This window comes from Sapajus apella, unplaced genomic scaffold (genome assembly GCF_009761245.1).
Source record: "Sapajus apella isolate SASKATOON/1434 unplaced genomic scaffold, GSC_monkey_1.0 scaffold7, whole genome shotgun sequence".
Lineage (NCBI taxonomy): Eukaryota > Metazoa > Chordata > Mammalia > Primates > Cebidae > Sapajus > Sapajus apella.
Window position 1 is genome coordinate 38,571,599 of NW_022436947.1, and position 12,634 is coordinate 38,584,232.

The 12,634-nt window shown below is 41.7% G+C and overlaps 1 long non-coding RNA gene across 1 annotated transcript in view; it reads right to left on the reverse strand.

Annotated features, from left to right (window-relative positions):
• Window positions 1-8,067: 8,067 nt before the first annotated feature.
• Window positions 8,068-12,634, reverse strand: part of LOC116550392 — a 42,019-nt gene continuing 37,452 nt past the window's right edge. The window contains exon 3 of the long non-coding RNA XR_004268377.1: window positions 8,068-9,009. This is a non-coding gene — a long non-coding RNA (uncharacterized LOC116550392). The remainder of the gene's footprint in view (window positions 9,010-12,634) is intronic.

Consider the following 12,634-nt stretch of genomic DNA (forward strand, 5'->3'; position numbering starts at 1 on the left):
ATCTGTGTTCCATCAGGCACTCATGTTTGTGATATAAAATTTCATTAGTTTTCTTCAAAGAGCAGACATTTTTTCATTAATAATTCATCCTTTCCCATTCATATCTGTTAACATTACCAATTCTTACATATATCTTACATCATTTCAGCGATATCTTGTATCGTTTCTGGATTTCCTATTCTGTTGCATACATTTGTCTGTATTTTCAGCTGTTAGTATACAATTAATTATAGAAATTAATAGCATATTTTAATATCTAGAGAAGCCAGTATTTTTTCAGTCCATTATAAAATTATTTAAAATGTCATCACAACAGTAAAAGACAGCAGATGTCGTGCAAAAATGTTAAAACCTTGATATTTTCATTCGGTTTATTTAACATTGATAAACAGAAAGAGCTCACATTTTGAGAAAAATGTGTCTTCTCATTCAAGAACACAAAACCCACCTCCCACTTCCAAGTTTACGTCTAAGACCCTTCAGTAAAGAACTGATCTATGTAAAACGGGCAGTTTTATCTGATAAATTTTCGCCTACTGAAAATTACTCCCAGTATTTTTCATAGGGGAATGAGTTCTTTCAGTAGAGACCTCCTGTAATGTATAAAACACCATATTTTAAACGTGAACGTTAAAAATAACACTGTATATGCCTAACTTTGTGAGTTAAATCACTCACATTCTCCACCAAGTGCTCCAGCCGGGGAAATTAGGGATAAAGCAGCTGGGGCTCATTTGGCTCTGCTGCTCCCGCCGGCGCCCTCCAAGGCCCGTCCCAGGGAGGAAGCAGGGCCTCGGGAACCCTCCCACCCCGGTCTGAGCCCCGTTACCTGTGTGGCTTGTCCCAGATGTCCAAGTCTCCGCTCCTGCTCGCCAGGCAGCTCCACCTCCGCAGCATCGCCCCTGACAGCCGCCCTATGGATCTTCCGCGGTTCTGCATCCTGGATTTGGTGCCCGGAAGTGGTGTGGACGGGGTCTAGGGAGCTCAGGACCTAGGGTTCTGCTCTGCCTTGGCCCCTAGCTCCCAAAGCCGAGGAACTTCTTCAAGGTGGTGACTTCTTAGATCCCCAACAACTAGCTCCTGAGCCGCGGCTCCTCCCACCCCCACCTAGCGCCAACCCCTAATCTGCAATCCCAAATCTGCTTTCTAGCCCAGAATCTGCGATCCAGCTGGGTCCACCACTGCCTTCAGCAGCAACACTTGCAGCCTCCGACCTCTCAGACCACGTGAGCCCCGCAAAGCCATTGGGCGCGCGCCTGCACCAGTGGACGCCCAGCTCCCGGAAGCTGCTCCCAGGTGCGCGCAGGCAGGTGGGGCTGCAGCTCCGGGCAGGCATTGCTGGGTTCCGGGTTCTCCTGGGCTCTACTGGGCTGCTGGAGGACCACAGGTTCAGGATCACAGGTGGACATTTCATATCACAAACATGAGTTCCTGATGGAACATTATCAATCCTTACATATATTTCGTATAATGGAGGAGGCTTGTCTGACCCTGAGGCCGCCCCACTCCTCCTCAAAGGGAGACCAGGTCTGGCATGGGCACTCCGTGGCACTGGAGCGGATTCGCGGATGGCCTGGCTTCAGCCCTGAGACTCTGGCCCAGCGGTCTGCCTGGCAGATGTCAGGGAGCAGAAGACACATGGAAAGTCAGGGGCTGCTCCTTCCCCAACCAGCCCCCACTGCTGCCCATGCCGGATGCGCAGCTTGCAGGTGCAGCTCTGGTACTGGCACGGGATGGTGGAGCTTCCCTTGGGTGGCGTCAGGGTCGCCGAGTGTACAGCCCATCTGGCCTGAGCGTCCGCTCCTCTTGGACACCTCTCTGGATCCTGAGCCCCCGTGCTGGGCACTCTGCTCCACACTGATGAGGCTGAGCGGCTGCTGGCGGGGCTGACTGCCTGACTTTGCCGCCTGGGTCGCCAGCCTCAGGATTCCTGCTGCTGGGGTCATGGGCCTAGTCTGGGGTGTACTGCCACTTGCTGCTCCCATGCCACGTCTAGGCTGCAGGGGTGACTCAGGCGTCAGTGGTGAATGGGGGGCCGGGTACCTGATGTCCTCAGGGTCAAGTGCATTGCCCGCCCACCTGAGGGTCTGCTGTGCCTTGGCCTCCTCCAAGAGCGCAGGGGCCACAAGGAGGCAATTTAGGAATGCTTAAATTGAAGGAAATATTCTTTCTCTCTCTTTGAGAAATAAGTGGTGATTTTGTTTTGTTTGGTTTTTGACACTCAGCTACAGCACAAAACAAAGGTGATGAAGAGGTGAAAGTCCACAGCCAGTTCCTCTATCAATTACCTTCAGATACAAAAGCTCAACATAGCTGCTTTGGTTGTCACTTTCACCTCAACACTTACGTATGCCTACAGATCTGTTCAATCAAAACTGTTGGATTTAGAATTATTTAATACACAATTATTTCATAATATTTTAATACCCAAGCTACTTTTAATAGTTTAACATCTCCACAATCCTGAATTATTCATTTTTTGTTTATAAAACCGTTGCTATAGTAAGATCAAAATCACAAAACTCACATTTCACTGGGTTAAAAAAATTAAAATATATCATACATAAAAGATGATAAAGTGTATTTGTTTCAACATAAAAATTACGGGTTTGCAAATTTTTTATATGTTTAGCTACATTCCTATGATTCTTTAACTTTGACCCTTCAAATCTTATGTCCTTACTTTTCAAAACCAATTATGCTTTCCCAACAGTCCCACAAGTCTTATTTCAACATTAACTCAAAAATCCACAGTCCATAGTCTCATCTGTGAAAAGGCAAGTCCCTTCCACCTATGAAGCTATAAAATCAAAAGCAAGCTAGTTACTTCCTAGATACAATGGGGATACAGGCACTGGAAAAAAACAGGTGTTCCAAAGGAGAGAAATTAAGGGGTTACAGGTCCCATTCAAGACAGAAATCCAATAGGGCAGTCAAATTATAAAGTTCCAAAATAATCTTCTTTGACTCCAGGTCTCATATCCCTAACCCATAACCCCTAACTTTAAGACTAACCACAAACTCTAAGCCTAACCCTGTCCTAAACTCTAACACTGACCCTCTAACGCTAACTGCTAAACCCTAACCTTAAACATAGCCCTAGCCCTAACCCTAACCCTAATGCTAAGCCTTGCCATAGGGCTAACTCTAACCCTAACTCTAGCCCTAATCCTAACCCTAACACCTAACCCTAACCCTCACACTAACCGTAACCCTAAACCCGAAGCCCAACCCTAACACCTAACCCTAAACCAACCAACCCTATCCGCAACCCTAATCCTAACTTTAACCCCCAACCCTATTTCTAAACCTAACAACATGAACCCTAACCCTAAAACCCTAGTACTTACCCTAACCACTGCCCTAAACCCTAACCCCAATTCCTACTCTAAACTGTAAAGAACGCTAACCCTTAATCCTCCTAATCCCTAACCCTAACCTTACTTCAATTACCCTTAACTCTAAATCTAACCTAAGCTTAACCCTCAATCATGAACTGTGCTACTTTTACCCACTCTAACCCTTACCTTAAGCTAAACCTACTTTAACCTGTATATAACCCCAATCCAAAATCTCACTAAAACTTTCACCCTAACCCTTAACTGTAATTCTGACCTGTCAACCTAACCCTATTAGTCAGCCTAATCTCTCCCTCTAATCTCTACTATGGAGCTCTTAACCACCAACCTGAACCTTCTCTCTTGGAGCCCTTATACCATAATCTTTAACTGGCAAACTCTTAGCCTGTAAAGCCCTATGTCCTGATTGTGTAATACCCTTATACACTAACTCTGTAAATACTAACCGCAATCTATATCCAGTCCCATCCTGATCCAACCTACACAGTGTCATGCCATTTCAAGGACTGAAATCTACAGATCTATAACCTGAGAAATGCAGACTTAGTAATCCTCAACAAAATAATAGTAAATTTAAGCCAACAGCATTTGGAAAGGATCAAACATCATGAACATGATTTCTTTATGCCAGAAAAATCAACGCTGGTTCCACACACTAATGCCATCCACATAGCACACTGTATTATTAGAATGAATGGAAATAATTTTTTCAACTGATGCAGAAAGGGCTTCTAACAAAGTTCAACACCATGTCACGATAAAAAACACAAACCTAGAAATAGGACATTTCTTAAAAATGAAAAAAGCAATTTTGTAAAACCAACAGTAAGCATGCTCAATTGTCATCACTGAAAGGTTTATTCCTAATAGAATAACAAGGCACAGACACCTACTTTCACTTGTGTATTCAATAGTATATTGGAAAATACAGGTGGGGCAATTATGCAAGAAAATAAAATAACAACTATTTGAGGCTCAATTATCACCTGATCTCATACATAGAAATTCCTAAGGAATGTTTAAAAAATTATTAGATAGTAAACAAATTGGGTAAACATACAAGCACAATACCAATACAAAAATCCATTTTATTATTATTATTCCTTTTTGAGATGGAGTTTTACTCTTGTCACTCATGCTGGAGTACAATGGCATGATCTTGGCTCACTGCAACCTCCATCTCCCAGTTTCAAGCAATTCTTCTGCTTCAGGCTTCTAAGTAGCTGGGATTACAGGCATGTGCCACCACACCCAGATAATTTTTGTATTTATAGTAGAGATGGGTTTTGTCATGTTGCCCAGGCTGGTCTCATACTCCTGACCTGAAGTGATCTGCCTGCCTTGGCTTCCCAAAGTGCTGGGATTACAGGTGTGAGCCTGTAAAACTTTGCTTAAGGAAATTAAACAAAGCCCAAATAAATGTAAAAACATGTTACAGTCAGGCCGGGCGCAGTGGCTCAAGCCTGTAATCCCAGCACTTTGGGAGGCCGAGGCAGGTGGATCACGAGGTCAAGAGATCGAGACCATCCTGGTCAACATGGTGAAACCCCGTCTCTACTAAAAATACAAAAAATTAGCTGGGCATGGTGGTGCGTGCCTGTAATCCCAGCTACTCAGGAGGCTGAGGCAGGAGAATTGTCTGAATCCAGGAGGCGGAGGTTGCGGTGAGCCGAGATCACGCCATTGCACTCCAGCCTGGGTAACATGAGTGAAACCCCGTCTCGGAAAAAAAAAAAAAAAAACAAAAAAACATGTTACAGTCATGGATTTGGAGATGGTATTTGTCAAGTTTGCCAAACTACACAAAGCAAACTACGAATTCATTGTTATTCCTACAAAAATCCCAAAGGTCTTAGGACAGAAATGGGAAAGCTAATCCCCATGTTCATATAGAATTTTAATTCACCCCGAGTAGCCAAACCAATCCAGAAAAATGACACCAAATTTGGAGGCTCACACATCCCAATTTCAAATGTTATTACAAAGCAACAGTAATCAAAACAGCATCATACTGGCACAAGAACAAACAGGAAGATCAACTGAATTGGATTGGAAGTCCAGACATAAAACAGTACCTCTATGCCCAAATGATTTTACACAAGATCCATAACCATTAAACTGGGGAAAGAATGCTGTTCTCAACAAATGATGTAAGGCAACTTGCTATCCACATAAAGGGACATGAAATTGTATCCTTACCTCATATTACATTAACAAGTTAACTTAAAATGGATCAAAGACCTAAAGATGGGAAAACTAAAATCTCTAGAAGAAAACACACAGTTAAACCGTCATGATGTTGGATGTAGCAATGGTTTCTCAGATCTGACACCAAAAGCACAAACCACAAAAGGAAAACATAGGAAGATGATTTCCTCAAAATTAAAAACTTTTATGCCTCAGAAGACATGATGAAAAAAGTTGAAAGACAAATTTGTTATAAAAGGAAAAACAACTATCTTCTCCTAATACAGTCTCAACACTCAACACAGAACACTTCTGTTACCAGATGCATGGACTTTTTTCCCACACAGATCAAATCCTGGGTACCAGCTGGGTGTCCTACAGTGCAATCCAATTCTGACACCACCGGGAGAAAGCATGAGACCCCACAGGCTAAGTGCTCAGTCCTAGGAAAACAGGTCATGCAGCTTGTTGCTTGCAACACGAGAGAATGCTAAACACGAGGATGATAATTAAAAAAGTGACTTTATGCCAGAGCTTAGCTGAAGGGAATGTATAGGCTCCTGACTTAAGGGAACAGCATCCACTTTCAGGGCAGAAAGCAGGAGCTTTGAAAGGGGGACTTGGCAGAATGGCATGAAGGGGATGGAGTGAGGTGGTGCAGGGTCTATGGGACTTGCTCTGATGTTTTATCCATTAGGTGGTCTTGCTAGTACCACCATGGGCAGAGCTAGGTTGTAAATGGACTGTTGTATCCTGGCAATCTCCTGGTAGGGGAGAGTTCCGGAGGTGTCTAGTTTGTTTCAAGTTTTGGTCCCTGGAACTTGTAAGTAAACATACAGTTTAAAAAGCTTTTAGTGCAGGAAGTGTCTGGTGGAGAGAAGGTAAAGCCTATAATTGCATTCCTAAAAAGCTAAGTAGGAAGTGTGAGAAAAGGAAAGAGGTAAAAGTAATACATTTCTTCTTCTTCTTTTTTTTTTTTTTTTTTTTTGGGACGGAGTTTCGCTCGTTACCCAGGCTGGAGTGCAATGGCGCGATCTCGGCTCACCGCAACCTCCGCCTCCTGGGTTCAGGCAATTCTCCTGCCTCAGCTTCCTGAGTAGCTGGGATTACAGGCACGCGCCACCATGCCCGGCTAATGTTTTGTATTTTTAGTAGAGACGGGGTTTCACCATGCTGACCAGGATAGTCTCGATCTCTTGACCTCGTGATCCACCCGCCTCGGCCTCCCAAAGTGCTGGGATTACAGGCTTGAGCCACCACGCCCGGCCACATTTCTTCTTTAAGAAAGTAAGGGTACGCAGTTACAAGACTGTAACCACTTCAGATGCCAATCACAAACAGTAGATTTCCAGATTAATTTCTGTCGACTTGGCTAGAGATTGGAGGATCCCAGAACACCCTTATTTTGTTCAGCAATTTGCTACGGCACATTACAGAACCCATGAAAACAGAGTACTTACTATAGCTGACTTATTACCAAGGATATTTTAAAGGCTACAAATGAATAGCCAGATGAAGAGATGCACAGCGTGAGGTGTGTGGAAGGGGTGCGGGCCTCCCATGTCCTCTCCAGATATGATCTTCCCAGCATCTCCCCATGTTCAGCAACACAGATACTCTCCCAACCCCATCTTTTATTACATAGGCAGATTGGTTACAACAGCGCCTTTAGGTATTCAACTCAACCACCAGCACCTCTACCTTTCACAGAGATGGGAGGGAGGCTGAAATTTCAAATCCTCTAATGACAAGGTTGGTTTCTTTGGCAACCAGCCCCACTGAGGCTGTCCAGGTACCCCAAGCCATCAGTTATCTCATTAGCATATGAAAGAGACAATACTTCATACATTCCAAAGGCTTAGTGCTCTGCCTCAGGACACTGGGACAGAGACCACACATAAACTCTTATTATGTTCCACTAACCCACAGAACAGAAGAAAAAATCTGCACAGTAGATACTTCATAAGTGTCTGCTATCCAGAATGTATAAATAACTTTTACAACTCAACAACAAAGACAATCCAATCTAAAAACTAATGAAGAACTTTAATACACACTTCACAAGTGTAACATCATTAGTCATAATTAAAACCATAAAGACATACCCCTTAACCCACACTAGAGTAGTTAAAAAAAAAAAAAAAAAAAAAAAAAAAAGTGTTGACAAAGATGTGCAGAAACTTGAACTAAACACTGTGGTGACAATATCAAATGGTGCAGCATATGTGTAAAATAATTTGGAGTTTCTTCAAACAGTCACAAATAGATTTACCATATAACTCAGTGATTCCATTCCTAGGTATATACCCCAAAGACCTGAAAGCAGGTGTTCAAACAAAACTTGTATGCTCTTTAAAATGTGTCAAGATCATAAATATGCAGAAAAGTCTTGGGAACAGTGACAGGAAAACTGGATCAGAATGAAAAAACACATTATACTCCCAGGTGGGGCAGGAGGTAAAAGTGAAATGAGTTTGTGAACTGAATTATCATGTAGGAACCATGCTGATTTTCTGATCTAGTGGTTATGTACCTGGGAGAGTGTCCATGCTTTGGGTAAAATACGCTGGAGTACTTTGTGGAATATTGCGAATCTAGCACAGCAATAACTGCTGGGGACTCTAAGAAAAGAAACAGGTTGTATTTTGCACTGCTACTGGAAGCTTCCTAGAAGAATGACAGTATTAAAAAGTAAATTACTTTTTAAAATAACCATATCAATACTATTCCAGAAAAGCAGAAACATCATCAAAATCCACTATAGAGGTTACGCTTCATCCAAAGATGGAACCCTTATAAAAGCCTCAAAGTCAACAGACTCCATTTAGTAGATATTACTATATTTATTAGTATTAGAGGTTACTGTGTAGATACATTAGTGTTACGGCATGGTGTGGATATCAGTGTTAGGGCATGGTGTACATGTTATATTGGTGTTGGAGGACAGTGCAGATATTACATTAGCATTAGGGCACAGTGTGGATAGTATTACATTAGTATCAGAAGCAACGGTGTGGATATTATACTGGTGTTAGGGCACGGTATGGATATCATAGTAATGTTAGGGCACGGTGTGATTATTATATTAGAGGCCACTGTGAGAATGTATCTCAGCAGCCACTGTGTCTGGGATGTTGACAATATCAGAGTGTAGTCGTAATGATGGGATATGGCGATTTCATTTTTCTAGATGAGTTTCTTCCTTTGCTGAGTGCTCTAAAGACTCTCTTCTCTGCACTCAGGGCTGTGGAAAGGAAGTTTTTTACTCACCAATGAAGGACACTTAGTTGACACGACCCTTGTGCTGCCCTGAGGGTCGAAGATCCTTGCTGTTTCTGGCACCTCAGAGGGAAGCTGGTCAGGAATGGGTTTGCACGCCCTCTGGTGGCGCAAAGGCTCAGCACAGTCACTCTTGCTCAGTTTCTCGGTGGACGTGCACTCCCACCTGGCTGTCCTGAAATACCTATAAAATTCAATATTCAGTTTATTCAAAGTAATAATTTTGGAAATTCAAACCAAAATGAAGCCTACTGTAGCCATATCTTTCCCAAAAATGGTGAAGGAAGACTTTGGAAGCCATGTAGAATGAAATGAATATATACACAAATTAAGAAAAACAAAAACCTACTCAAAATAGTCCAGAGACTGTAATTTGAAATGCAAAACTACAAAAAATCTAAAAGAAAATCTATGTGACGTTGGGTTTGGTGTTGGGTTTTAACACGCAACATCAAACGCCAATTCATGAAAATATTGATAACGGACTTTATAAAACTAAGTATTCTACTGTGAAAAACTCTATTCAGAGAACAAAAAGACAAGACAGACATGAGAAGATATTTACAAAATACACACGTGATTTTAAAACTGAGTAAATATTTGAACAAATACCCAACCACAGCAAATATACTGATAGTAGGCTGGGCATGGTGGCTGCCCATCTCTATTAAAAATACAAAAATTACCCAGGCATGGTGGTGCATGCCTGTAATTCCAGCTACTCAGGAGGCTGAGGCAAGACAATCGCTTGAACCTGGGAGGCAGAGGCTGTGGTGGGCCAAGATCATGCCATTCCTCTACCCTACTGTATATGTAAAAATGCGGATTCACTGAACCAGACTAAATTGTATTCAGCGGAAGGCTGATCAAGGATTCAAAAGAATGCAACCTTCTGTTTTATCTACTTCTGACCTAGAAGCAACCCCACTTCCTACTTCTAGTTGTTTCACCTTACTGGACCAAATGACGCTACATCTTACACATATTAATTGGTGTCTCATGTCTCTCTAAAATGTGTAAAAGCAAGCTCTACCATGACCACCTTGGGCCCATGTTGTCAGGACCTCCTGAGGCTGTGTCATGGGCGTGTTCTTAACCTTGGCAAAATAAACTTTCTAAATTGACTGAGACCTGACTCAGATATTTTGGGATCACAATCCACAGTCACCATGGTGTGACAGTTGACTACAGCATTCAGTACAGAGACATGCTATACAGGTTTGCAGCCTGGGAGCAATAGGCTATACCGTATACCTTACATGCGGAGTGATCTACACTGTCTAAGTTTTATAAGGACACTCTATGGTATTCGCACAAAGATGAAATCACTAAGGACAAATTCCTCAGAAAGTATCCACATCATTAGGAAATGCTTGAGTGTATTTTAAATGGTTAAAGCCTAGGAGAAAAAAGATGAAACTCAACTCCTCTTATGGTTTAATAACAAAGCTTAATAGAGTTAACATATTTTATCTCATCTAAGATGCCAACGATTAACAGATATTATTTTATGCACCATCACAAATAGGCTGCCAATTAAATTGACTTTCTGAATAACGAAAAAATGTGCACTTACTTCTATTAATGCCAGTAAAGTAAAATGAAAATGAATTATGGTTTTGACATGTTAAAGCAAAAAAGGAGGAAGCCATTAGCCTGAGGTCTTGCCTAAGCAAATGGAAACTGAACTTGGAGGCATTTAAACAGACTTAAAAACGTCTTGGGAGAGAGATCCAAGATGGCTGATCACTAGCAGCTCGGGATTGTAGCTCCCACTGAAAGCGCAGAGAACGAGAGCACGCCACACCTTCAGATCAATGTTTGTTGCTCACGCACCAGGAGATTCCCAGTGGAGGAGCCCCACGGGTCGCCAGTGCAACTCTTGAGGCTGGTGAGGTGGTTTTGCCACAGCCTTGGTGCAGCGGTTCTCGGTGCAGAGTCAGAAAAGCACCATCAATCTTAAAGCCGCTGTTTTGGCCAGCACAGTGGGTTGCTCAGATTTTAGCACCGGGAATCAACAAGTTGGACGTCCATTCAGAAACCCAACTATAAAGACGGTAATTATAAAGACCACAGATGGATAAATTTATAACGAAGGGAAGAAACCAGCCTAAAAAGGCTGAGAATACCCAAAATCAGAACGCCTCTCCCTCTACAAGGGATCACAGTTCCTCATCAGCAACAGAACAAGCCCTGATGGAGAAAGACTGTTCCATTAGCAGAAGGAGGCTTTAAAATAGATGATAAGAAACTTCTGGGAATTAAAAGAACTTGTTCTAACCCAATGCAAAGAAACTAAGAACTTTGAAAAAAGGTTTGACGAAATGTTAACTAACACACTATTTAGAGTAAAGGAATATAAGTGAATTATGGAGCTGAAAAACACAACACGAGAACTTCGCGAACTATGCACAAGTTTTAACAGCCAAATTGATCAAGCAGAAGAAAAGATATCAGGGGTCGAAGACCAACTTAATGAAATAAAACAAAAAAACAAGATTAGAGAAAAAAGGATAAAAAAGAATGAGCAAAGTCGCCAAGATATATGGGACTATGTGAAAAGACCTAATCTACGCTTGATAGGTATACCTGAATGTGATGAAGAGAATCAATCCAAGCTGGAAAATACGCTTCAGGATATTATTCAGGAAAATTTTCCCAACCTAGCAAGGCAGGACAATATTCAACCCCAGGTAATACAGAGAACAACATAAAGATATTCCTCAAGAAGACCAACCTCAAGGCACATAATCCCAGATTCACCAGCGTTGAAATGAAAGAGAAAATACTGAGGGCAGCAGAGAGAAAGGTCAGGTTACCCATAAAGGGAAGCCTATCAGACTCACAGCAGATCTCTCAGCAGAAACCCTACAAGCCAGAAGAGAGGAGGACAATATTCAACATCCTTAAAGAAAAGAACTTTCAACCCAGAATTTTACATCTAGCCAAACTAAGCTTCATAAGCAAAGGAAAAATAAAATCTTGTGAACAAGTAAGCACGCAGAGATTTCATCACCACCAGGCCTGCTTTACAAGAGCTTCTGAAAGAATCACTACAAATGGAAAGGAACACCAGTATCAGCCTTTCTAAAAAATGCCAAACAATACAAAACATCAACATAATTAAGAACTTGCATCAACTAATGGGCAAAACAGCCAGCTAATATTAAATGGCAGTATCAAACTCACATATATTGTTATTAATTCTAAATTTAAATCGACTAAATCCCCCAATCCAAAGACACAGACAGGCAAAAAAAAGCCAAGACCCATTGGTATGCTACAACCAGATCCGTCTCACATGCAAGGATACACAAAGACTCAAAACAAAGGGATGGAGAAAAATTTACCAACCAAATGGAGGGCAAAAATAAATAAATAGAAAGCAGGAGTTGCAATTTTTGCTGATAAAATAGACTTCAAAGCAACAAAGATCAAAAGAAGCAAAGAACGATATTACATAATGATAAAAGGATCAATGTAACAAGAAGAGCTAAAGATCCTAAATATATATGCACCCAATACAGGAATACCCAGACATATAAGACTTATAAAGAGACTTGGACTCCCACAAAATAATAGTGGGAGACTTCAACATCAATATTAGACAGATCAATGAGACAGAAAGTTAACATCGATATCCAGGACTTGAACTCAGATCTGGAACAAGTAGACTTAATTAACATTTACAGAACCCTCCACTTTAAATACACAATATATACACTCTTATGAGTACCACATCACACCTATTTATAGGTTTAAATGAAATATTGGTTGGCTGCTTGTTAATTATTTTCTCCCCCCCCCCC